Here is a 27,767-nt window from a genome sequence, read left to right on the forward strand (position 1 = left end):
TTTAATGCTTTGCTTGGTTTTATTGTCATTAGCTTTTGCAAAAAGGAGTTAATTTTGGCAATATTTTCATATTGTTATTGACTTTTCACCCTTAATGCCTTGAAGCCATCTTAATGTCTTAAAACCATGTTGTTGCTTGATCAGGCTTTAGTTTTGGATATTTGCAGTGTAGTCTGATAGCTCAGCAAACAGAAAAGCCAAAATACATCAGAGTTTTTAAAGTGTTTCAGTCCTCCTTCTGGGCTTTTTGGGAAAGAGTTACTTAATCTGGAAAACATTGTTTCTCTGTGGAACCTCATAAATATTAGTGTGCTCACTAATAAAAGAGGTAAGCAAGACTAAAGGGTCCAGCTTGACAGACTACAGAGAAATGGAGTTATCTCAGAAATGTTTTAGTGGACAGTTCCATTTTAATGAGGATACAGGAGCTGAAAAGAAAATAACTTAGTACTGAGAAACTATTGACATTACCTTGGATCTATATACTTCCAGCTGCTTGGAAGGAGAAAAATTTTGGCTATACATGTCAAATGCAAGGCATGCCAAAGGCCAATATATATATTCCTTTAATGCTTAGTTGCAATGTCCTTTCAACAAACAGTTAATCTCTTGCACTAATGCTGCTGGAATGATGCCCAGTAATAGTTCTAGCTCTTTACCTTAATATATCTAGTTAGCATCTATGCCATCTTACCACTACTAACTCGGAGCAAAGGGCTAGATAGGTCAAAGAAGCAGCTTGCAGAATCAATGCAAGACAGAGACCTCTGTCTTTTAACCCTCCTTGTGAAACACCAAAAGTCTACTTTTCCCTTTTCTCACCCCTCTGAGTTGTTCAGAAAATTGTAGTGGTAATATTCTTGCAGATTTGTATGGAGCCTTTTTTTCCTTCCCTTTCCACTTGTTTTCATGTGTTTCAGAAAAGCTGTATTTGCTTTTTACTATGTACAGCTGCTTTCCAGGAAGTTGTCTGGTGTTTGACCACCTTTCCTATGAAGAATGTTGTACTTGTGTCTGCCTAGAACATCACTTGTTGTGGTTTGTGACCCTGATGCGTTCACTGTCTTGCTGTGTAGCTCTCAGAAGAGTTGGATGCTGCCACCAGGCAGTTGAAATCAGCAGTTAGATCCACTTCAGTCTTTTCCTTGAAGGCTGAATGAAACCAGTTCTGTTTGTTGCCCCCTGTATGTTCTGTGCTTCAGAGGCCATTGGTCTTGATGGCGCTTTATAGCCTGCTGCAACATGTTAATACCTTATACTCAAGATCCCCAAACTGCCCAGTGCAGTATAGAAATAACTTATCTTTCAGATACACTAAAGCAGGAAAGAGACTTCCAAAAATCAGCATTAAAAATTTGATGGAAATCATCCTTTTTTTCTGCTCTTGATACATTCTTTTCTTAGACCAAGTTGTGTTAAAAAAATACTTATGTCTGAAGTACAGATAAAACCTACAGAAAACCAGCGTTAGAGAGTTTTTGTAGAACTCATCAGATGATGAAAATTTGAATTACTTGCTGATAGCAGTTTTAATTAAAGTTGAATTTTAATTTTTTTGGACTGAGGAAATCAATTTTCATAGAATCAATAAGGTTGGGAAAGACCTCAAAGATCACAAAGTCCAACCTGTCACCCAGCACCTCATGACTACTAAACCATGGCACCAAGTGCTACTTCAAATCCCCTCTTGAGCACCCCCAGGGACAGTGACTCCACCACCTCCCTGGGCAGCCCATTCCAGTGGCTAACAACTCTCTCAGTGAAGAACTTTCTCCTCACCTCGAGCCTAAACGTCCCCATGTGCAGCTTGAGACTGTGTCCTCTTGTTCTGGTGCCGATTGCCTGGGAGAAGAGACCAACCCCCTCCTGGCTACAACCTCTCTTCAGGTAGTTGTAGACATCAATAAGGCCTCCCCTGAGCCTCCTCTTCTCCAGGCTAAACAATCCCAGCTCCCTCAGCCTCTCCTCATAGGGCTTGTGCTCAAGGCCTCTCACTAGCCTTGTTGCCCTTCTCTGGACATGTTCAAGAGTCTCAATGTCCTTCTTAAACTGAGGGTCCCAGAACTGGACACAGTGCTCATGGTGTGGCCTAACCAGTGCTGAATACAGGGGCACAACGACTTCTCTGCTCCTTCAATAGATGAAAGAAAATGACAGTAATTGTCAATCCAAACATTCAGAAAGTTTTAATAAAAATTAATAACCCAACAACAGAACCTGTGCTGTACACGGAGGCAAGGAAGAGAGGGATTTTCTGCCTGGGTCTGTGACCACTAACTGTTGCAGGGCAGAGCAGTGCTTCTGATGGCCAGTTACTCAGCAGAAGGTTGTGATCAGAAGCATCTTTTTGAGGCTTTTCCTGTAGAGATTTCCCAGCTTGTGTATTCACTTGAGGAAAAGATTTGGTGCTTTGTGGTTATTCTGCCCTTTGATTTTTTGCATTGTCTTTATGATCTTTAGCTTCCTCCCTGTTTTTGACTATAATTTACTACAAAGCAATATTTCATACTTACCCTATTAAGTAGAAGGTGGGGACTGTACAGGTGGTTCATGATTTGTACAATATTAAGCAATATAGGAAAGAATGGATGCTTAGTCTTGAGAAGACTGAGAGGGAATCTAATCAATGTCTATCCGTATCTGAGTGGTGGGTGTCAAGTGGAGTGGGCCAAGTTCTTTTCAGTGGTGTACAGTAATAAGACAAGGAAGAGTGGATACAAACTTCAACACAGAACATTTCACCTCATCATGAGGAGAAACTTCTTTACAGTGAGAGTGACAGAGCACTGGAGCTGGCTGTCCAGGGAGGTTGTGGAGTCTCCTTCTCTGGAGAATTTAAAAACCCACCTGGATGCATTCCTGTGTCGACTACCCTAGGTGATCCTGCTTTGGCAGGGGGGTTGGACTCGATGACTTCTGGAGGTCCCTTCCAACCTCTAACATTCTGTGATTCTGTGAAGAGCATTGAGTTTTTCTTTGCAACTTTATAAAACCACTGAGACCAAACTTTGTCACTTCCTTATGAATACTGAGGAATTAAGTCTACTTTAAGCATGAGTTAATGTAATAAAGCAGCATTTTGGATGCACCTGAAGCTGCAATACAACATATTGGAAAGGACAAAGCAAAATGCTGTGATATTGAATGTAAGAGTACCTGTGTATTAGGGTATTGCAGTGTGTTAGAGTAAGTCAATTTTTCTGGAAGTGGTAATAAAGATGTATGTAGTAAAACTTCCACATGATTGAGTTGAATAATGGTTCAAGAAATACAGTATATTATCCAGATAAACTAGACATATGTAAAAAGCTCTTCACTGAAATTTTTGGTCCATATGGGTTATGTTTTACAGGGAGGCAAAAGTGAGGAAGACGTTTGAAATAAATACTGGGGGAATAAAACAAAACAACAAAACCTGGTCATTTAATGAACAATGTAATGACTGCAAGTTTGGGCTACAGCTGCAAGTGCATACTGTAATTAGGTAATTTGATCTGTTTAAATAGAAGTTGCATACTAGAGTAGGAATGAGAGCTCTTTCCCGAAGCTTTGAAGAAAATCAATCTTTCTCACTTTCCTTTCTTCATTCACTATTTTTTCTTACCTCAAATATAGATATACCTTGTATCAATACTGAGAATTCATAATTGGAAATTTTTGCTTCTGGTAACTCATTAAAACTTCATTCATCTCTTAGTTTTTATAATAGCTTCCTTGCAGTGATTTATATGTACAAAGAAACATATGCAGATCTCTGAAATTTCGCATCTCCCTGTATTTCTTGTTTTTAAAGCAGGCATGTTTAAATGCTGGTAACAGCCATATTTTGAGTATGATAGGGAATAGTTTATCACAGTATCACCAAGGTTGGAAGAGACCTCAAAGATCATCAAGTCCAACCTGTCAACACAGACCTCATGACTAGACCATGGCACCAAGTGCCCCATCCAATCCCCTCTGGAACAGCTCCAGTGATGGTGACTCCACCACCTCCCTGGGCAGCACGTTCCAATGGTGAACAATTTTCTCTGTGAAGAACTTTCTCCTCACCTCGAGCCTAAACTTCCTCAAAACTTTCTGACTCGTACTGTAACATAGACCTAGCAGTGACTTACAGTGAAAGAACATCCTGGGAACTGAATCGCTTAAAGATATTTGGTACTTTTTTTTTACTGCACCTTTAAAGTTTAGGTTTTTATTCAACTCACCAGTTCATTAATTTTAGGTTTATTCTTCTGTGTTTTCTTAACAGGAGCCCTACAAAGTTTAATTGATAATTCATCATCTTAAAATCAGACTCTAATTTTTAGATCCTGATTTTAATTTGTTTAGAATATTCAGGAACAAAAGGAAAAATATTTTCAACAGTGAAGTGGAGCGTTTTTGACCAGACAAACCAAGAAGCAAGGGAGAAAATGCTTAAGGCAATTTAAAGGATTCTCCCATTAAGTTACTAATCATGTCAACTGTTAACTTGTGCTAAGGTACAAATGTGCAGAGTATAGTACTTCCTATAAAAGTTTGACTCTAAAGATAGTAGAAATTAATGAAATGTAGGCATGTGTTTCCTGGATATTTTTCAAAAGTAAGTTAAGGGAATTCTGAAAGCCCTTAAGTTTGGAGTAGTAATTCCAGTAGGCAGCTTAATTACTCATGATCTCAAAAGTAGTTCTAATATGTGGAATTGGGCATACTTTTGAGTTACAGAATTTTCAAACACCAAGTGCTTGTGGTTTAAGCCAAAAGATACTATCCAATCTGACCTCCAGTTTAAAATGAAAAATGCTGGCTAGTAGAACTTAATTGAAAAGGTTCATAACAAGGTGACCTCTATGCCATAACCAGTGAAAATTCTCAAATGCAGGCCACACTTGAACCATAGCTCTTGTTCTTTTCAAAATAAACTTTGAATTGAAATTCAGACCTGAATCTATGATCAAAATAGACATTCAGGCTAGTGGTTTTCAGAAGTGTTGGGTAAAGAATTATGTGCATATGTCAAAACTTGTCCTCAGGTTTAATGATTTTAGAAAGAGAAGCAAAGGTCCTTTTTGTACTTGTTATGATGGCTTTGTTCATCTCTATGCCTCAAGGTAGAACTGTCTTGCTCTATGCTTACAATCAAGTGTCCTAAAATACTTAAGTTTTTCCCTTTAAAAACAGGTTATGTAAGGGAACAAAATACCAACTTAGGTGAACCTGTGTACCATAGGAAGTCACAGCTGCTTGTTGGAATGTTATAATGAATGGTTTAAAATTAAACTTATCCATTCTGTCTTCCAGAGTTTTGATTTCCAACCAGGCAGTTTTCACAGGCTTCCTGAGTCACAGGAAACCTTTCCAAATCCTCACCTAGACCCTGGGAAGATCCTCTCATCTCTTAACATTTGAGGGTTGTTCAAGCTGTTCTCCGCTGTCCTCAGGTGTCTCCCATACATCAGGATCCTGGCTTACTATGTCTCTGTGCTGTCTCTTTCTAGGACTAGCTTCCCCTGGCTTGGATGTGGTTAGCTGCCTCAAGGGAAAGAGACTTTTTTTTTTTTTTTCCCCTCCTTTAATAAAAATCTCACCTAAAAGAGGTCAACAGGCTGCACAAAGTGAACAGGCAAGCTTCCTCATGGCTATTCTACAATACTCAGAGTTTACCAGACCAAAGAATAACAGAGGGTGCTGTAAGTGTACCCACAAGTACTGTACAAAGCTACAGAGATACCCACGCATGCTCCAAAATACCAGACTTGGAAACTGGAAGAGAGTAGTTGTCTTCATGAGCACTTAACAGGCTAATCCATGGTGTATTGTCTTTCCTTTCCCTCTCATACATCTGTATGGAAACTGGAAGGACTCCCCAGTGACCAGTAGTCTGCCTTGGATTACTGTGGTAGTTCCACGCTACTCCAGTTTATGGTACACCACAGGGTCATTGTGTTGTGGTGAACCATAGGAAGTCTGACTCAAGACAGTCACTCATTGCTGTTCCCAGTGTTGGTACAGCTCCAGAGGTGGAGGAGAAGCAGAGCTAGTGTAGCATTGTGCAACTAGAAGACATGGGCAACAATATAAATCTAAAACTCAGGTTTCATTTCAAAATAAACCACATTTTTTTTACATTATGATTTTTTTCTCTAAGGCTCTGTAATAATAGCCATTCCAAACATATTTCTGGTGCAAATTTTCCTTTCACAAGAAATCATCATCTTCAGCCAAAGCTTGAATTTTCCTTGTTGCTGTTAAACATGGGATGAACTCTCCCACTCCATGTCTTTTCGGCACTGGGGCTTCCATTATCTTTCACTTGGGTATAGTCAGCCATTCTGGTGTTATGCTCTATCATAATGTATCAAAATGCAAATTTACCAACTCATTTGGCTTGACAGCTTCTTTTTTATTCAAATTTAGCTGATACCACTAGACAGGAATCTTCAATTTCAGAAAGTAACCATTTTAAGATTATATCATCAATATAATCCTGTGTTCTTTCACTTTTGTTTTATCCACAGTATGTATTAAAAATGGATATTTATTCTTTGTTGTTGTATTATTGAAGTATAGCAGTTGAATAGATCAATGTGTTTGGTAATATAGACAGACTGTACTGACTATTTTTTAGAGCTTTTGAGGTTTTTTTTATTGTTTGGGGATTTAAGTGACATTACCATAATGTGTGCCTGGCTGAGTGGCTCAAATTGCATTAGTTGTTACTGTTACTGAGATTGAAACAGACTTACACAGAAAGTAAGCATGGATGCCACCAAATGCATAACTACAGAGCCACTGAAAAGTTCAATAGCGTGGAGGCTAGTATTGGAAATTTGTTGTGAAGATTTGTATTTGGGATCCTAGCTGGAGCTTAATTATTTAGGGATAACACTGTTGGACAGCCCAGTTAACTGAGGGTGGCAGCCACCCTTCATTTTGGAAGGGAGAGTCTCCATTTGTCCTTCAGCCTTGCTGTTCAAGTGCAATCTTTATTACTTCTGGTTTTAGATTATGGTTACAGTGAGAGAGGATTAACATCTGGACAGTTGCACTATTTAAACATTCACCACTCAGTAATTAAGCAGTGAGTAAATAAAGGTCAATTTAAAGCATAGGTTGCTTTTTTTCAGGGCAATGAACCAAACCTTGCTGTAAGTATTGTAGTTAAGTATATACTTGTTTTTCTTTTCTCTTTCGACTTGCTTTACATATGTACATATGTAGCTCTCTTCAGTACTCTGCATATATTTCAGGGAAAATAAGGTCAAACAGTACTGTTTCAGAGCCTTCCTAGTCTTTGTTTTGTTTTGCTTTTTTGGTGGAGAACTTTACTGAGCATAACTAGCTTGTCCTCTTTGGGTTGGGGGTGGGGGGGCGAAGATGGGAAGTCTGGAAATGTTAATTCTACCTTGTAAGGTATCTTTAGATGCCTTTAGTCTTTAAAGTGAAATGGTACTGGCTATTTCCTTACAACTATGTAACAGATGAAAATGGGGTAGGCATATGGATTTGAAAGATGAAGGTGTAACAGATGCTGCTAAAGCTTGGGTGGGGAAAAAGTCTCATTAATGTTAAGGTTGGTTAAACTAGATTTTTTTTAATTTTTTTTCCTTCCACTTGTTTCAAAGTCAAGCTATGGGTATCTTTCTGTAAATACTCTTGAACTTAATTGGAGACAATAGCTGCTATGTTTTTTTTCCTGTTACATGAGTCAGCTTGTATAATACTCATTATTCCTTTTAGTATTAAAATAGTCCATGCAGCCATGTGGATGAAACACTGTAACATTTATTTTAATGAAATGTAAAGCAAGAGAGTGATATGCATGGGCGACAATTAGGAAAGACAAGAAAGTCAAAGTCATCTGGAGTAGTCAGGATGGGGTCACTAAGGTGAAGTCATGTCTGACCAAGCTGATAACCTTCTATGATGAAATAACTGATTTAGTAGATAAGGACAGTGGATGTTTTTCTACCTTGACTTCAGTAATGCTTTTGACACTGGCTTCAAGAGAAGCTGGTGAAGTAGTGCTGGGTGAATAGACAGTGAGGTGAAAACTGAAGATATTTTTATTGTATGTGTGGAATACTTCAGTAAAGCTGCAGGGCTTTAAGATTTGAAGTTGGAGCTTGGATATTTCAAGTCTTCCTGATTTAAACAGAACAATGTCACTTATAAACCTCTGTAAGCAAGTTGTATGCTCCAAACAAAACCTTTTGCTTGTACGGTAATATGTTAGCAATTCACAACCCTGCCTTAGACAGAAAACTATAGACTTTGTTTTATGGACGAAACAATGAACTTATATTTTTTTTTTTAAAAAAAGCAATAAATCCTTCTTCCATGGGCTTTTATGCCCTTTTCCACTGCTGTGCACTTCTGTATAGGTCTTTGAGGAAAAGGATGTGCAGTATCTACTGCTTGGCTGAAAAAGATGGAGTGTTTATTGCCAGGGAAATTTTCCAGAGTGGGCTTAATGATATGTAAGACAGAAAGGCACTGCTTCCATCATCCATTCTCTCCTTTGAACATGAAGATGAATCATTGCTGTCAGCACTACCTTTAAAATAAAGCCTCAAAGTATTTACTTCTTTCAAAGAATTGTAGACTAAAAGGAATGGCATCCAATCCAGAGATTTGGGAGGATCATGAACCAAATGTTTGAATTCTATCTTTTATTTTCTTCATATGATCCCATCTTAGTGTTTTCAAATAGGAAGTGTTTTTTATTGTGTAAAAACAGATAAGGTCTGCAATATGTGATAGCTTTAATAGTGGTGTTACAGTGCCATGGTATTGCAGGAAAGTGTCAGTTTTCAAAAATAACTTTTGTATAGTTTTTTTAAAGTTTATTGCAATCTTCTGCCCTCAAACCTTGGAGGAAGAAGATATAATTACAAATCCTCACACTGTGGCTTGATTCTTTTTCATAGTACTACCATTCTAATGTGGAAGAAAATAGCTCATACTGTCTCACTTCATGTGCCACATTCATTAGCATGTAGTCTCCCTCATCCTGGCCAGGTCTTAATTTCAAACACCAGGTTTTAACTTTGAAGTCTGAGATATCAGAACTGTAGTCCTGTAACCGTGAAGTCTTTTCTGAAGAAACCCAGTCTTTAAAGCAAAATGTTTGAAAATACACACGAAAACTTTCTCTGTGTGTCTATACATTTTAGGGGAGGAAAAAGTCCAACAAAATTAATTTTCCAAGTAATATTTTTGGAAAATAAATATGGTGTAAGGACAAGAGTTTCTTTTTGTTGTTTGTGGTTGGTTGTTGAGGTTATGTTTGTTTTGTTTGGGTGTGGGTTTGGTGGGTTTTTTTTGTTATCCTGCTGTTGGAGTTGTGTACCTCTCTCTTTCCCTCAGCAATCTTCTGGTGCTTTTCCGGTTCACTGGAAGTGCTGTAGAGTTTTAGCATTCTGACAATGTGAAAATCCTAACTTGCATGTTAGACTAACTTTCTGTTAATACAGTGATAGTTGCTTTGAATTCAGGAAGATGAAAGATACTGTAAAGCATTTTAGTCTGATCTCCATTGCCCCATGAATTGTTTAATCCTTTTATACACGGAGTTAATTTAAAGCAAAGGAAATCTTCAAATGTACAGCATTTCTGTTTTTTTAAAATGCTTTTCTGCTCTAAAAAGAACCTTAGCAGGACAAAAATAACACTTTGTAGCCTCAGAAGTCTCCTAGACATGATAATTTCCTGATTGTTCTCTGTAATGCCTCATTGAAGAAGGTGTACCAGTCAAGTTGTGGTTGCTTTTTTCACATGCTGTTCACAGTATATGGTTAAATAATCATGTGCTAGTTGTCTCTGTTGTAATATTTTGAGATCAACAGAGCTGCTGCTTGAATTAATGAGGGCACTTGAACTTCTGTCCCTGAAGTAAAAGCCTTCAAAAAGCAGCATTATAGGAGGGTCATAAAGACCTTACAGCTGCTTCTTCAAGCAGCTATAGGAGCTGTGTAAACATCAGGCAAGTTATGTTGAGCGCTTCCAGTATGGAGGTTTTCTTCCCTCTGCTGGCTGAACAGCTCCAGCTCCTCTCGCCCCTCTTTCAACTGTGTTCAGATCAGCCTCTCCAAATACCTCCACCAATGTCTCTTCTACACTGCAGCTTTTACCTTCTCCTGTACTCTTCTGTATGAGTTGTGGCACAAAGTTCATAAATACTAAATGTAATTTTGCCTATATCACTTTACTTCTAGCCTATTTAAACCAGTTTTTCATAGTGGAAGTTTTGTGCAGTGTCTAGCAGCACTGCAATGTACTCTCAGCCTTGGCATGATTAGCATATAAACATAGGTTCCATATAAAAATATCTCATAATACTAAAATATCAAAGTGCAATAGGTTAAGCTTCTCTGTTCTGGAGTATTTTGTCCTTCCATCTTAATGTATTTTCCCATGTCTCTGTCTTAAGAAAAGCCAAAAAAAAAAAAAATATGCTTTTTATCATTACTATCTTTATCCTTCCAAATAGGACTAATACTGTAACTTCCCATTTTTTAATACTGTAACAGATACTACTATACTTAACTTAGTACACCTGTTGTTTGAATGGGTTAAAGATTTTACTGGGCTGTTTGGATTAGATTAAGTTCTGGTAGGTATAATTCCAATACGTTCTACCCTTGTATTAATATATAAAAAATACATTGCATTGTGGTTAATAGGGAAGCTGGGAAAGATGATCTAGCTCACTGAAAGTCTGAATTGCCTTTGCACATATGTCCAAGCCTGTTTATAGCATTATGTCAGTATGGGGAAATTGTGTTCATTTTTCACACAGTTCACCTGGATGCCACAAATTGAGGATATCTCAGTGTTATAAATCTCCTGGTCATTGTTCAACTAGCTTGTTTTTTATGATTTCCTGGCACTTTCTCAATCTTTCACGGCAACCTGCAGTAGGCAAAGATGCACAGTACATAGTTAACTACTAAACATGCAATGATTATTGGCCATTTTTTTTTAAAAGGCAAAACAGTACTGAATTAAAATAACCAAGCAACCACCCTCCTCTGGGGGGAAAAAAAAAAAAAAAAAAAAAAAAAAAAACACAACAAAAACAGGCAACAACAAAAAAACCCAAATCAGCAACAAAAGAGGCAACCCCCCCCCCCCAAATAAACCCACACACAAACAAGGAGAAAAACCATACACACGCACAACCCAACAAAAAAAAACCCCACAAAACAATAACGAAGCCAAAAAAAAGCACCTCTAAACAAAACAAAAATGAAAAATGAAAAAAACAAACAAACAAAAAAAAAAACCAAAACAGAAAACCCTCCCCCCCAACTTTTCTCATTTCATGTTAATGGCACTAATTAGATACTTACCCCTTATCTTTTAGGAACTGTTTTCCTGTATTTCAAACTCTGTCCTTATTTGACCTGAAATGGTAATAAGTTAAAAAGCTCTCCAGTAGAGGTGCTAGCAATTACACAATCTTGGTAAACTAGAATAAAAAAAGAGATGAGCTTGTTTTGAACCCTGGCAAGAAATGCCAGTACTGCTTCTCTTCTCATTTCTCTGAAGAAATCCAAGCTGACATTTCTGAAACATGATGGGTTTTTATCTCCTTAATAGAAAAGTCTTGGGGGTGAAATAAAAATAATTTCTGGCTAAAGGGCCTAGTTTGATGGTTAGAAGCAGCCAAAATGTGATTTTTTTAGATGGAAATGATAAACAATGTGAATTGCATTTCATCTCTGCAAGTTATGACCAAACCAGAAACTCTTGATGCTATCTTATTCTGTTGGTTTGGGGCATTTTTTTCCTGCCTATATGGTCTTCACCAGAAAATACTTTTTATTTTAAAACTAAGAAATATTCGTGATACTTGTCATTGGGTTTCAAATAAAGAAAGCAACTTATGTGGACAATCCAGGTCAGGAGAATGTAGGGACTCTGTATGAGGCAAGTGTGTAGAGGATTGCATTAGTCTCTTGAGAATATGCAGTAGATATCTATCACTGTTCACACTTATATGTGGAGCAAACCTCTCCAGATGTAAAGGGATTAATGCTCTGAGTAGACAAAATGTGAGGCAATCAGCAAAATCAAGTAAGTGACATGGGAAAGTTTATCTAAACCAGTGTTCAGCACTAAATCAAAATCTGGTAAATGGCAGTGAAGAAAAATATTTCATGTGAACAAAAGTTAAGTATATTTTTACATAAAAAGCCAAATTTATTCAGTCTACCTCAAAATAGAAGAAACATTAACCTTATGCTCCAAAAACATTGAAATGAGCCTTTTGAAATAAATTTTGAATCTCAGGTGCTTCTTGCTGTTAATCCATTCCATGTTCACTGTTACTGATGAAAATTTATGCAAATGTCAAAGGAAGTATACCTAGGCACTTGAGAAACATTCCTGCCAAAGCAACCCAGCTGCTTGCTTGTGTAGTGAGTTTCCTGCCTTAGGGAGGTAACTGGCACTTCTGGAGGGTAGTTGTTTTTCTGGAGCAGATTATATGTTGTACAGATACAAATGTCTTTGTTCTGCCTTGTATTTCTCTTATATTGCTTGTTTGTAGGATCTGAGAGATAATTAAGTAATTTAAAAGATTAATTGGTTTCATAACTGAATTCACATTCCAGGGATTCTGAAATTGCAGGAAGCTATTCATGCAAAAAATGCCTTTATATTAACTCTAAATAGCTCTATAAATATGAAGTCTGGTCTTATGAGTGTAGCCTTTAAACAAATAACTCATCTGTCTTTGCATCATTACTTGTTTTAAACATTTTGGGTGAGATTCATTGATGAAGATGTTTTAATCTAATTTTTCAATACTGAATTTAAAGTTTTAATTAAGACACTGGTATCCAGCTGTCTTTTACATGGGAGAAAATTCTTTCTATAATTGTGTAATTAACAGTAGTTACAAGCAACAGACCTATTTAAGGCTTTTACTGAAGCATAGACAAAAAAGTTGAAAAATCAGATTTGTAGATTTTTGTGTTCAATGGTGTAAACTCCTACATTCTTTGTCCTAGAACTTAGACTGGGAATTTTGTGTCTTTTCCTTAATGTTGATTGATCTAATGGCTCAGATTGTAATAATCACTGTCACTTTGTGATGCAGTGTAACCCTGTATAATTTTCTTCTGGCACAATTTTGGAAATTGGAGGGGAAATATTTCTATGAATAAATGCCACTTGCCTTTCCCCCCAGTCCTGACACGGTCAGATGCAGCATGCATGGTTTTATTACGGTTTTATCCTAGAAGGCATTAAGTAATTACATAGACATCATTGCTTTGCAGTAGATTGACATGGATGTGAATATTTTAGTTCATAAAATAGTGATTTAATTTATTGGATGGAGCTTTTTAATATTTATTCCTAGTTAATTTTGTATCTGTTATTCATGAGATTGGTTCGTGTTTAAACTGAATTCTTGATATAGCTGTTTATAGTTCAAATGTTTCCAAGAATTTACTAAGGGTAAAACCTTCCATTTTATTAAACACACTTTAGGCAACAGTTTCTAAACTTGGGATATGTAATATTCCTCTGAAGTTTAAAAGATATTTCCTTATAATTTAGGATCTAATGAGCTTGACCTATCTCGGCTTCCTTTAATTATATTTTTCATTTCGCTTTGTTTGTAGGTGGTCTCCCCACTTTCCTGGTTGCACAGTGGGACTTCTCCCACTGCTGCTAATGCCCTAGATGGTTTCCTTGCAGGAGAAGCAGACGCAGCCATTCTGCAGGTGAGTAGAGGCCATTGGAAGAGAGGCCTGGACAGTGGTGCCTCTCCTACCTATTCTTTCCAGGCAGCTTGTGAATTGCTCTCAACCTTTAACTATATGGCATGCAACCTTTGCATTTCCCTTCAGGTTGCAGGTATGGTAGGTCTTTTGATGTATGTTTCAACCTGGAGTTACGTGGTTGTAAGACTGTGCCTTTCTGCCGCTCTTGGTTAGTCTGTTAATTGTTGCCCTCTTTCAGTGAGGGCATTCATTCCCATATGCTTCTTAGGCTCTGTGGTTTCTTTCTTCCATCAGTAGTCTTGGTCCCAAAACTGAAGGACCACCAAGTGGCTTAAATGTATTTTTGTGCTTCCTCTCCTTCTTCTTGATTGAGCTGCAGTTGATGAAGACCTGCATTGTTACTAGAAATTGGTGGAGAGGTGCAGGACTGCTCCATAGGAATTGAAGAGGATAAGAACAAACATCTTAGCTTTTAAAATTATTATTTGTTTGTTTTGCTTTTAATTTTGGAAGTGGTTACCTAAAAGAAAATCTTAAGTTGAAAACAATAGTTCTGCTCCTCTTTAAAAGCTCTTATCTTTTGTCTGGAATTCAACATGGTACTTGCTCATTATGAGGCTTTTCTTATTGGTTGGAAGTGGTGCTTGATTCAACAAGGTAGATAAGCTTTTAAAAATAAACAAGTTTTCTCTTTCCTGAAATGATGAAAGTCACCTTGAGACTGAGTGTTACTTGGTTAGCTAGTGGCTCCATTTAGTATTTACATAATGCTGTCTTTAAAATAAACCACCACAGTTCAAAAGCTGTCTAGCAGCTGTTAGTACTAAATGAGCATCTGACAGGTTCATATACTCAAGATTTAGCAACAGTAATCTCTAAAGCCTTTAGTAAGTAGGTCCTTGAGTTTGTGTACATGCACCCAATGGTAATTTGTGCAGATTGCAAAGATGCCTAAATATGTGTCTGAAGAAGGTGGTGGTAATTCCTTAGCATCTTCCGTCAGTATTTAAAATACAGCACCTTGCATCCACTTAAGTATGTGAACAAGAAAGTAGAACAGAAGACTTCAAAAGTAAATATGCTTTGAAGTAGAGATGACTTCCAGGGTTTCTCAATAAGTTAGAAGTTTGGGGATTGGGTTTTTTAGGGTTTTGGGTTGGGGTTTTTTGTTGTTTTTCAGTAGTTTTTACTTTATGCAGAGATGTAGTGTTTCAGTATTTTTAAAAGTAATCTTTTTATTGGAATCTCTGTTCCTTTGCTTAATGAAACTGTACTCAAATTTTTTTTTGAGTACTCAGCATTTGATTTGAGCACTATTTGATGAAATTCCATGTTATCTACAAGGCAGTGGTCAGAAAAAATAGACTTAGTAATGTTAAAATCAGTTTTTAGAAACTGATTGTTTAAAACAAAGATTAATTTTGTCTGTGTTCATTTGTAGTTTTTCTCATTTCAAGTTGTAGTTGACTTGAAAAATAAAAACACTTTACTGAGGCTTTTTATTCCTTGATGTTTTGTCATCTCTGGCTCTGTCTGGACCTTAGCTATAGATTACTACTACTTATCCTTTAATTTTGCTCTGTGCTAGCTCTTGATATGAAAAGTCCTTGCAGAAAAAGAATATAATTTAATATGTACTGCTTGGACTGTTGTCCTGTTCACTGTGAAGTAGTGTATTTCTGTCATTGTATTTTCTAACATACTAATACGGCAGGTTAAAAAACAATAATCAGTTACTGGTACTGTCTGGGGTGGTGAATAATTTAGAAATGCTTGTGTGTTGGGTTTAATTTCTGCAGAGCAGAAGTGCAGTTGTATAACAGTGGTGACTGATAATCTTTTTTACATTTTACGGGTTTTTTTCTGTCACTTGATCTAAATAGTCTCCTAATTACAAGTAAGAAATTACGTTATCTGTACTCATATCATAATTTTATCACTTTTCAGCAGTCTTTTGAGTGATAGTGGTTTGCAACTTACACCTCTCTATGTCGAGGCATAGACATTAATTTGACAACAGTAGATACAAGCTGGAAGTAGACAGAATTTAGATTTAGTATTTAAATTCATGTTCTTACTGACCCTATTGATACTTGCATATTTGTCAACTCTGTGAAAGAAACCCCCACTGCTTCAGTTCTGGGAAACACAATTATGTTTTAGACAGACATAAGATTTGGAAAGGGGGGAAAAAACTGCCCTTGTGGTTATAACTGATATGGTTAATGCACTCATACCACATCCATGTAGTCAGTGTAGCTATTTGGTGTCCATGAAAGGAATCCTTTCTGAGTTAAGTGTCTGATATAAAGATTTTTGGAATTTCATTGCACAATGAAATGAGTAGATGTAGTACTTGCAGTTATCTCCAGTTCTTAGCTCCTCAGCAAGTGACAGGAGCCGTTTCTGTTGCAGGGAAATTCATAATGGGCAGGTAGCCAAAATAGCTTTGGCTTGTTGAGATGGTGCTGAGAACCAGGATGCTGACTGAGTTGAGCTTCAGATTGTTTGGGGATGTTGATGGGCAAGCAGCCCTGCCAGGTTACCCTGAGCTCCATGCAGTGTTGTTGTGGTGTGTGGCTGTAGTGCTCATGGTGGTGGTTTGATCCTTTTCTGGCAGCGCTTCCAGGTGGTGATTGTACTGTGGTGTTAATTCACTTTTGTTTACTGTGCCTAGCAATAAGGGAGGATTTTGGTGTCTACTGTGACACTGAATGAAAGCTGTTTACACAGTATGATACTCCTTTTTGAACTTTATCACTCCCTCCACTCCTTCAAAATTATCCAAAATAGGCTTTGCACATCTGATGGTAAATTTTGATGGTATCACAAGAGCTTGTTTTGTGGTTGATTCTACCTTCAAGTGGAATTGTATCAGTCACTTCACTTGCTCAGTAAAACACTGTCCTGGACTGTTCTGATATTCTAGGAAGATCTGCATACTTTATAACAGCATCATTATAGAAAATCCCAGCAGAACTTGATTTGGATTGTGTTTTTTCTTCCGTTTGTTCTTTTATGGAATAAAAATTGATAAGTTCATGGCTTGTTTTGTTATGACAATAGTGTTTAATAGAGAAAGCATACAGTTAGAGCAGGATTGCTGAAAGAAGCCGAAGATTGCTATAAGCATTGAGTTAGACCTAGATTCAGTCTCAAGCTGTGCCAGGAGAGGTTTAGGCTGGATGTTAGGAAGAAGTTCTTCACAGAAAGAGTGATTTGCCATTGGAATGGGCTGCCCAGAGTCACCATCACTGGAGGTGTTTAAGAAGAGACTGGATGGGGTGCTTGGTGCCATGGTTTAGTTGATTGGATGGTGTTTGATGATAGGTTGGACTTGATAGTCTTGAAGGTCTTTTCCAACCTAGTTAATTCTGGTTTCATTTTGCTTTGTTCTTGATTTTCTGTTCCCAGCATGTCTCAACCATGACAGCGAAGAAAGCCATCCAATATCTGGACCAGCTCACCAGAGCATGATGTTGAGTCTGCAAATGTAGTCACTTTCTTAAAAGGGTTTTTTGCTCTGCCTTTTATTTCTTAATACCATGTGGCTTCTGTGGTGCCATTGGCCTTGTGAGGAGGTTGAACTCAGTTCACAAGGGACATGTTTGTGGTAAATGCAAATGATTCTTGCTATGCAACATTGCATGTTTGAAGATCTGGATTATTCTTCGTCTTTGCCATACTTTACAGTCATGTAATTTCTCACGATGTAGCAAACAATTATTCCCAACTTTGTTGTACCTCTGAATAAGCCTGTCTTCAGATAACAGGAATATTTCTTGTTCATTTGCTTCAGTGACTCCCTTCAGGGAGATATTCCTGACTACCTCTTTGGTCACAATGCACTGGCAAGAACCTTTTCTTTTGAATACCGTTGAGCTTTTCAGATAGATCTTTGTGTGTTTCGTTCTCATCCACATTTGTGGTTATGAAGAGAATTATGATTGAAGAGCTTTAAATACTCCAGGAATATAGACATATTTCATAGTGAGAGTAGCTTGTTTTTTCAGAAGATACAGATCTGGTAGCTCTTTTCTTTTACAGTGCTTGTTTTCAGTGTCACTTTGTGCTTCTCTTCCATAGATAACAATAGCAAACAGGACAAAAATACACCAACACGCTTTATAGCTTGTAGTAGTAGTAGCAGATATATAAATAATATTGTAGCAAATTCAATGTACATTTTAGTGAGTGCATTTTCTAGGATGACACAATTTTGAGGGATATTTTATTTTTGTTGATTGGGTTTTTTAACTATCTATATTTTTTAAAATGTGGTTTATGTACCTATTGACCTGACTGACTAAAATTTTATCATATGAGGTAGAACTGTTTCATAACCCTGATGTATCAGCCACTTCCTGAAAGTGTTTGCTTTTAGCAATGTGAACCTCAGGGATGTAAGAGAATATTGCTACAGAATGTGAGATTTGTGTGTCTGATAGTGGAGAGGGGAATTTTTTTGTAGAAGCAATATACTTCATTGGTTTTGACTTTTGGTTTGCTTTTAACTTCCTACTGTTTGAATTCTTAAAGAAAACAGCTAAGTAGTTCATTGCTTCTGTATCATTTCAAGGAACAACTATGTGAATCACCCCAAATGTTATGCATAGTTCAGGGTTGTGGGGTTTTCCCCTCAAGTTTATCTGAAGTCTGAAGTGGTAATGAAGCAATTAACTTTCTTTTTTCCTGCAATCAATGATATGTGACTGTGGTGGTAGTCCTGTTTATGTTATAAACTAGGATGTTGCCAGTTGTCTGAACCTTATGTTTGTATTAATGGATGGGTTTATTAATTAGCATTTCTCTCAAAATAAGATTTAGTTATGTCATTGCTTTTCTCCCACTTTGAGATGTAGAGCAGGGTTTTAAGCATTCCTTGTATGTCTTAGTATTTGTTTACAGCTTGCATTAGTGATATTTTTTTCCAGGTGACTGTTATGAGCATGTATATTTCCATCTATCACTTCTCTTGCTCTTTCAATATGAAGAAATGTTAGTGCCTATACATCTGAACATTTAAATAGTTTCAAAGCTCTGCTTTTTATCATTAATACAAAAATTATTGGTAAAATAATTGAAGAGTAAATGACTTTTAAGTACAAAGAAAGAAATTTTAGGACAAAATGAATATATGTAGTCAAATACTAAAAAAAAGTATGTAATCCAAACAAGCTTTAAAAGAATACACATATATGTGTTGCTTTCACGCTATTTACACTTTCTCTTCCTGAAGTATAGGGAAAAAAGGAGAGTACCTTGCTTGAAATTCTTATTCTGAAAATTTCAGTTTCATTAGATATTAAGATGAGTTTGGAAACTTAGTTTAATAAATGTGCAGATTTGGTTCTTCCCATATATATAGGAACAGCCTCTATTACTGAAACAGCAAAGCTAGAAATAGCATACACTTGGTACATCCGGCCAACTATTTTCTTCTGGAATCACGACTCAGTTTTGCCATCTGGTATTTTTACATAGCCTTGTTAGTTATCATTCTTGTCTGTTGCATTTTTGTTTTTTCAAAGAAATTGCTGTGCTTTGTATGTCTTTGGATTATGCAGTTTGCTTCTGCATTCATTGCGTGTGTATAGCTGGCTTCAGTTATATCCTGCCTGGTACAGTAACTGAAGCCACTTTTAATGGAGAGGATGCTTTTAGTCTTTAAGCGGTCTCTTTTCAGTGTCACAAATTTATTTTCTTGAAAACTAGTGCAATTGTGTTGAAAGCCTGCCTGTTTTTTTTTGAAGTGGTACTTCTAAGCATCTCATATTTGTGAGCATTGCCACCCTGTTTAGTCTATTTACCTATTTGCTTGAGTCAGCAACGATGAAACTCCAACTCCAGTAGGTTTGGGCTGGAGCAAATAACAAGAAATTACAATACTTAATTAGAAAAACTATAGCAGATAGCAAAGGACACAATTTTTCGTAGAATTGTGTGCAGGTCATCAGTGTAAATTTACAGTGTGTTATGTATTAGGGTGTGACTGCCTGTATGCACTCCATCATATGGTCACTGTGGGCTGCCTTGTGATGTTAGAGAGGTAAACTCCTTAAAATGAATTGCTTTAACTGTTTTGTAAGAGCACAGTGGTTATTCCACAACTGGTGGAATACCTCCTGTACAGAAAGTAGTCTTAACACTTCAGTTTTGTTTCTAATTGTTATGGCTTTGTTCCTGTCAAAGAGCTCATGAGTATGTAATCTCATGTAATTTTGTGCTGTTCTGTGAAAATGGCTCTGCTCAAAAACCTGAGGTGATTTTCATGGTCATTTTGCTAATGCTTCAATGAACCAAGAAAAAAAATCTTGTGCTAACATTCTCAATTGACAAAATTTCAACCTGCTATTCTTATCTTTGTTAATTAAAATGTGGTCTAGCCTATTAACAGCATGCTTTTCTACTTTTGAATTTCTCTCCATATTGTTGGTTACTTCACTGAAGTATGTAGGGAGGTTTTTTGTTTGAAGCTGAATGAAGCTTAGAAGCCAAAAAAAGTATGCCTGCACTGCTACTTCCCACAGAAGTTATATGGATAGTAGTTTAATCCTCTTCTTTCCATCCTGCATCACACTTCTGCTCATAGTACTCATAATCCTGCTCTTAGTATTCATAATCTGAATGCCTTTAAGTTAGTAACTAATAGATGCAATGACACTTTCCTTGCTGTTTTCACTGATCTACCAGTTTTAAGTATTTGAGCTGTCCCACTTAAAGCACAACATTTCAGGTTTATCAGACTGTTCTAATACTTTGTCAAGGCTCTCCATCTTTTAGGTGTGTTATTTTCAGTATTCAGTTGTCAAACGTATCTGTCTCTAAATTTATAAAGCACCTGTGCTTGGCTTCATAAGAGTGTGTGTTTTAAGAACTGGAATTGGCAAGCTTTATTTCTTTGCAACTACAATAGGTTGTGGAAAGTAGTTTGTCATTGTGGTCGAAACTGTATTACTGTGTATAAAATCATGTAAGTATTAATTGATGAAGGCTTGGAACTTGGCATTACAATGAAGTAAACCTTTTAATCCCTGAGCAATATAACAAGGAGGAAAAGATAATATTTAATTTTTAATGCCTAATGAAGTAGCCTCAACTGGAAAGACTGTATTAGATATCCATTATATGTGAAATTCTGTGATGAGTATGCTCTTATAAATACAGGTTTAGATTCACTTGCAGAAATAATTGAAACCAGAGTTTCTTCGACGTGAAGGTGGATTCTCAAAAAAAAAGGAAATGTTTTATCATGACCAAGTGCTGATATGTTATAGATGCTGATCTCTAGCACAAGGTTTAGAGCCCACGTCCTTCAGGAAGGTTCCCTTGTGATGATCACCACACGGCATTCTTTCATCTAGGTGTTTACAAATCCACTCTGGGATCTATACAAAACCTGAAGAAATTTATGGAGAGGTGTACACAGGGTTTTGATTTAGGCTAGATATCAGACTCTCTAAATGTGTTGTGTCACAGCATGTGGTACAGGTGATCTTTCAGAATCTAAAGAGAAGTTTTTTCTTAATTGTGTTTCTTTCTGAGGAAAGTGTGCAGTTGCAGATGTACCTGGTTTGTCCTGAAGTTTGTTGCTGAAGTAATATAGTATTTATGAAGCATTTAGTCAAAACCAAAATGTATTCTAATATTCTTGGAAAGAGTGGTCAAGTTTGTAAGTATTATAGATAACTTTACGAAGTAAAGAGAACCAGCAACAGCTGAAGTTGCCTTAATTTTGTTGGATTAGACCCTTAAAGCACTACTGAGGTCAGTTTTTGTATAGCTGTAATGTGTGGAACAAATACATAAGTACACTGGGAATTTATCTTTTTATTAGTGAGTAGGTCAGGACCCTGTTTTATATCATGTTTCAGGTGCAAATTTGGTAGTATTACCCCTCTCAATTATGTTACTGTATCTGAAAGTTTAGATATTTACTGGGTTCTGTCTATTTCCTGTTTTTCAGTTAAGTGTACTTTCAAGCTAATGGGGAGTTCTAGCTTGTGTGTGTGTGCAGACCTTTAAACATAAGCAAATGCATCACTCAAATCTTCAGGTGGTGGACAAGGTGTGTTTCCTTCAGCTGTTCATTTCTTTCTGTATGCATTGTGTAGTACATGACAAAAAGGCTGTTAAAACTGTGGTAGTTGCTGTGTTCTTGCATTCTTGGTGGCATTTCCAGTGTGACACAGTGTAGGTAGGGAGAGAGTTATGATTAGTGTTGAGATAATTTCTGTGTTTAAATATTTTTTTTTTTCCTAGGTTGTGTAGCTCTTTGCTGAACTTAAAGCATGTAAATGGAAGTGCTCTTTGCTACATCTTTTTCTGGGTGATTTAAAGCCAAGTGAGAAGTACAAAATGCAATCCCAAACCCAAATATTCAGTGTAGGTTTGGGATTTTTAAGTTTTATGAAGTATGTTGTAGTGCTCATGATTTATTTTTTTTTTATGAACAAATAAACAAAACAGAAACAAACAACTCCCCCCAAAAAACCCAACCAACCAAAAATCAAACAGAGCAATCAAAACTTCCTGCAGTGTTTTCACAGAAAAAAACCTCTGCCATGTGCATGCTGTGCATCAAATTTAACTTTGACATTGATAATTTAGTACTTGGAGATTTCCTTTATCATCTGTCCCTTTTGATTTTGATATGACATTGTCTGTGAAATGAGGCATTACTTGTCATTGGCCAGAATATAAACCATGCACAAAATATTTTCAGAAATTCAGCAGAGATTTAAGAAAAAAATTTGCCATTTTAATTCTTCGAGGATTCACTGTGCTCTGGACATGAGAAGCTAAGCCTCGTAGCTCTGTGTTAAGAGCAAGGACAGGCTCTTACCACTCTTACTGCTCCACTCACACTTGGACAGTGTGTGGAAGGAACTTGTTTGAGCTGAGTGGAATATGAATGGAATCTGAAGAAGGGGAAGGAAGAGTATAGAAGAGGCAGAGGGCTAGAAATGTAAATGTCATAGAATAGAATTAACCAGGTTGGAAGAGACCTTTGAGTCCAACCTATCATCCAACACTGTCTAATCAACTAAACCATGGCACCAAGCACCCCAGCCAGTCTCTTCCTAAACACCTCCAGTGATCATGACTCCACCACCTCCGTGGGCAGCCCATTCCAATGGCCAATCACTCTTTCTATGAAGAACTACTTCCTAACATCCAGCCTAAACCTCCCCTGGTGCAGCTTGAGACTGTGTCCTCTTGTTCTGGTGTGACTGGAGATTGAGAGAAATGGTGGCAGGAATTCAGAAAGGAAAAGCTGAAACAGACAGGGGGGGTGATAAGGGAAAAGGAAGATAGGGGAAACAGCAGATCTGTGAAGGTTTGCATCTTTGTAACTTACATCTCTGCAATCCAAGCTGGGAATAATTGACAAATTTAATATATTTGTTAACAAATACCAAGTTAGTTGAATCATGACTCACTGTAATACTGGTCTGGATAGAAATTCAGAACTTGCTCTGTCTTGCAAGGTATTGTTGTTAGAAATTATTTACAAACATTGTAAATCTGTGGTGAATTTAGTAAATATTCTAAATGATGCAAACTGATAGTCTATTGTAAAAATAAATGCAGCTTTCTAAAAGAAATGTCATCTCAAAAAATCCTTGAATTAATGGGGCATCATAAGGTTGAATTCTGAGGTATCTGTAAATAGATATTTGTATACATGTGTATGGAGTAAAATGTTTCTGCATTTAATTACTTACTAGGCAACAGTGGTGAGGATTGGAGATTCATAGCCTGATGTCCAGATTGTGAATGTGGATAGAGCTATCTGAGAATATTAGAGAAAATATTCCTCTAATAGGAAAATACAGTGTTCAACTAAATTCTAATCCTCTCTGAATATCTCAAAATAATCAGCGTTAATCACCTAAAAGTAGGTACTTAAGGATGGGTAAAACTGTATCCCATTTACACATGCAGCAGAATACTACCTTGCAATCTAAGTTCTGATAATAACTTTTGCTGGTTTGGGATGTGATAGTGTAACTTTCTTCATAGTAGCTTGGAGGTAGGGGATTGAACGTGGCACTTGGTGCCATGGTTTAGTCATGAGGTCTGTGGTGACAGGTTGGACTAGATGATCTTTGAGGTCTCTTCCAACCTTGGTGATTCTGTATGGGGCTATGTTTTGGATTGTGATGAAAACAGAGTTGGTAACTGATATTTTAGTAATTGTGGGAATGTATTTATGCTGAGGCAGGGCCTTTTCTGATTCTCATGCTGCCCTGCCAGCAGGTAGTCGGGGGTGGGGGGTGGGGGGGGGGGGTGGGTAGAGGAGGGCTTGGAAGGGGATGCTTCTGGAGAGTTATCTACCTTACAATGTCTTGCTAAGCAACAAAACCTGGGCAAAGGGCGGGAAGGTTTAGAAGCTTTGCATTGTTCCAGGACTGGCTGGGGATGAATCAGTTGTTGGTGAACAAGTTGGAGGTTTTACATCACTTGTTCTTGATATTGTTTTTCTTTTTCTCCTTTTTTTCCCATATTAAACTCTATCTCAACCCTTCAGTTACTGCACTCTCACTTTTCCAATACTCTGCTCATCCTGCTGGTGGGGCTTGTAATGAGTGAGGGATTGTGTGGTATTTAAACAGCTACTGGGGTTAAACCGTGACATGACTGCAGTTCATTTATGAATGTTTATCAAAATACCACCTTGAAAATTTGGCTGTTTTGTTGAACATTTCGGGTTAATGCGATATAGAACTTAGACTCACACATGATTTCAAGATTTGGCAGTGGCTTTTCGTGTTTTTCCATGCATGCTTTTAAGAATTTCCTTGCTTCACAATATTCATGTTAGGTTTGACATTGGGCTTCTGTACTTTGACTTCTTGCCTGTAAAATATATTTTTTTATTTCATTGTAATCTAATAGTGTTCTTGAAGGACAGAGTGATACAGCTATATCATCTGACCTTTGATAATGTGACACCATTGAGTGCTATGCAACTGTATTCCCTTGCGTTCAGATTATTACTACAAAAGTGTAATCAATTGCATCCACTATTGGAGAATCATTATGCTAAATATTATAGGGCAAACGCAGACCTGTGACCATGGACACAGATACAGGTGTTTTTGTTGTATCTCAGAGTTCATTACAATCAGGTCATTTCTGAAGGCAGGTGTTTTGTAGTATGTAGTCATTTCAGACTTGTCTGGACAGGAACAGGGACCTTCAGAGGGGCTGCACTGAGTGAAGATGGAGGAAGAGGAGATGATAAATCTTAAGACTAAGCTAGCATCTTAGGTCTCAGTGTCTTTTGCTTGGAAGCAGAGGAGCTTCCAGGATAACTTAAGGTTATATTAACTATTTTGACAGATTTGTCTTGGAGTACTCTTGTTTCTCCTCAATTGTTATTCAGTACAGCTACTTCCCCAGCACACAACCCTTCACCCCATGCTTAAGCACTAGAAACAGAAACATTGAGATGAGAGGGAAGGCTATCATAACTCATCCTATTGCTTCTGGCGCTATCCCTTTATATCAAATCAAGTCAGTATGTTATTGAAGAATGTGTTAATTCCAGAAGGAAGTTTACTTACACAGTGGTGTTCATATAGCTCTCTCTCTTAGCTGAAAAATTAAGCTAAGTTCAAAGTTCAGGAGCAGAAAAGGGCATCTGATCTGACTATAAGGAGATTGTCTCATACTGAAACTGTGAAGACTGGATGACAGAATGCTCAGCAGGATTGTTTCCTTCCTAGCCCAAATATGATGAATCTCCTAACAAGCAAACAAGCAAGATTTCTACATGAATAGAGCAGTAAAAAAACTGACAGTGCAGCATGTTGAACATGAGTCAGCAGTGTGCCCTTGCGGTGAAGACTACCAACTGCATGCCAGGTTGTATCAGCAGGAGTGAAGCTGGCAGAAACAGGGCGGGACAAATCTGTAACTTTTTGGAGCTGGTGGACCATCATCTGAAGTACTGTGCGCAGTTTGGGGATCTCTAATGCAAAGAAAGTATTTGAGTAGAAGGCTGAGGAACAAAGTCTGTTCAGTCTAAAGAATAAGATGCAGAAGAGGTTTTACTGCCGTCTTACCTGCTTCATGCTCAATTACAGAGAAGAAAAAGCTAGGAAGAGAAGCATCAGACATGAAATGCATCAAAAAAACTTCCAGAGAGATGCTGGCACATGCTTTGTGAGGGTGGTCAAACAGAGGGACAGGCTTCCCAGAGAAGGGTTGGAATCACCTTCAGGGTTGTCTGAACTTACCTGGACCTGAGTAGTTGACCTGAATCAGCTCTTCTCTGAGTAGGGTGTGGGACTGCATGACTTCAAAACAACCATTTGGACTGAAATCACTCTGCAGTTGGCAGGCTCCAAAAGGATAGATACTCACCAAAAGTGCTGAAGGGGATCTTGCTTGCCTCAAGAGTTCTGAAATGGCTTGCCTTGTGGAAAATACCTAGAAGTTTTGCTTAGCAACACTTAACCATTCTTGAGAGCAGTTATGGACTGTTTTATACCTGCTAGCATTTGTTCTACAGGACCTGCTCTAAACATTGCTGGACCCCCTCCAAAATAGCTGGACAGTCATTGCAAAGGGCAGGAAGATCCCTGTTTTGCAGGAGGGAGCATTTTGGTGTAGCATATGCAAGACACTATACATGATGCATGCTGTTGTGGCCTTTAATACATTATCAGAATCATACACACATTCTTGTGTACCTGTTTCAGGAGAAGTCTAATAGGGTTAATGTCAGATGCATAAATGTTTGGAAAGGAAGTCCTTGATATATCACTCAGCTATACAGCTATTTTATGGTGGATGTCTTATTTATAGATCAAGAAGCTCATAATGGAAACTTTAAAAGATCAGTATACACAGAAGAGCACAGGTTTCACATCAGTGTACAGGAGCCCCAATATGTGGTTTGCTTGCTAGATATTCCCTTTTCTCATTGTGAGTCAACACAGACAAGTAAAGATTACTAGTATCAGTGCTGTGGTCTGCATTTGAAAATATAGTGCTTTGTCAAAGAGATTTGGTGACCCTGTAATATTGTTTTGTTGAACAGTAGTAAGCCTTCTATTTAGAATTTCTGATCTTGGCAAATGGGAGCAGGTGGAAAACATAAAGTTAAGATTGAAAATATAGTCCAATAATGACTACAAGAAGAAAAGACCCTAAAGGCCATCCTCAGCTACTTTTCACTCTCTTGCAAAAGTCTTAGTAGACCTTTGCAAAAGTCAAACAAGAGTGTTGTGCTCTGTTTTTATGATGTTTCTCTATGATGTTACTTGGAACACATAGTTCTATGAGCCATTAATACTTTACTGGATTCTTATGCTGTGATTGGTTTAGCTGCTGCCTGTATCTCCTATATTCATATCATCTTACGATGCGTGGGACACCTTGGAAACTTACTGCATAGAGCTCATCTGCATGGAGAGTGGTTGGCTCTTCCTGGCCTTTGAAGCAACTACCTTTTGGAGTAATTGGTTATGAAAGATAACCAAAAGATGTTTCCTTCCATTCTTGTTTTATTCCTATCAGTATAATATGCTGTTAGCAAATAGCCTAACTGCATCATGGGTGTATGCACTAGGGTTTAAGGGTTAATTAAAAGCAGAAAAATGAATACAATATGTCTGAATTTTGACTATGTAAAATTTGGTAAACTGAAGTTTCCTTGCAAAACACCAGATCACAACTACTTGCCCAGTGAATATTCTTTTGGTAGTACTTTTTCTTATAGTATCTTCAAATTCTAGTTGAGGAATTATGCTTGCAAGCAGTTTTTCTATTGATTTTTCTAGCAGCTGTGTGGTGTTTTCACATACATACTAAGCAGTACAGGAGTTCTTTGCTTGGCTTCTTTGTTTTGGTTCCCCCATGCTTGGAAAGCAACTGTGTATGTAACACCAGTGGTATATTGGGAAACCAGGAAAACACATTGTCAGAATTATTGACAACAGGAATAGAAACTGAGTCCAGTTGAATGTGATGCTAAAATTTTATCTCAGGTTTTCTGAATTTTGTCTCTTGGAGCATCCTTTCTATGTGTTT

General features: G+C 37.4%; 1 protein-coding gene across 3 annotated transcripts in view; it reads left to right on the plus strand.

The window, feature by feature from the left end:
- CRIM1 (cysteine rich transmembrane BMP regulator 1) overlaps window positions 1-27,767 on the plus strand; it is a 185,845-nt gene that overhangs the window by 44,835 nt on the left and 113,243 nt on the right. The window lies entirely within an intron of this gene.

The sequence above is a fragment of the Melanerpes formicivorus genome, unplaced genomic scaffold (genome assembly GCF_026170545.1).
Source record: "Melanerpes formicivorus ecotype bairdi unplaced genomic scaffold, bMelFor1.0.p_v2 SCAF_2, whole genome shotgun sequence".
In the NCBI taxonomy this organism is placed as follows: Eukaryota; Metazoa; Chordata; class Aves; order Piciformes; family Picidae; genus Melanerpes; species Melanerpes formicivorus.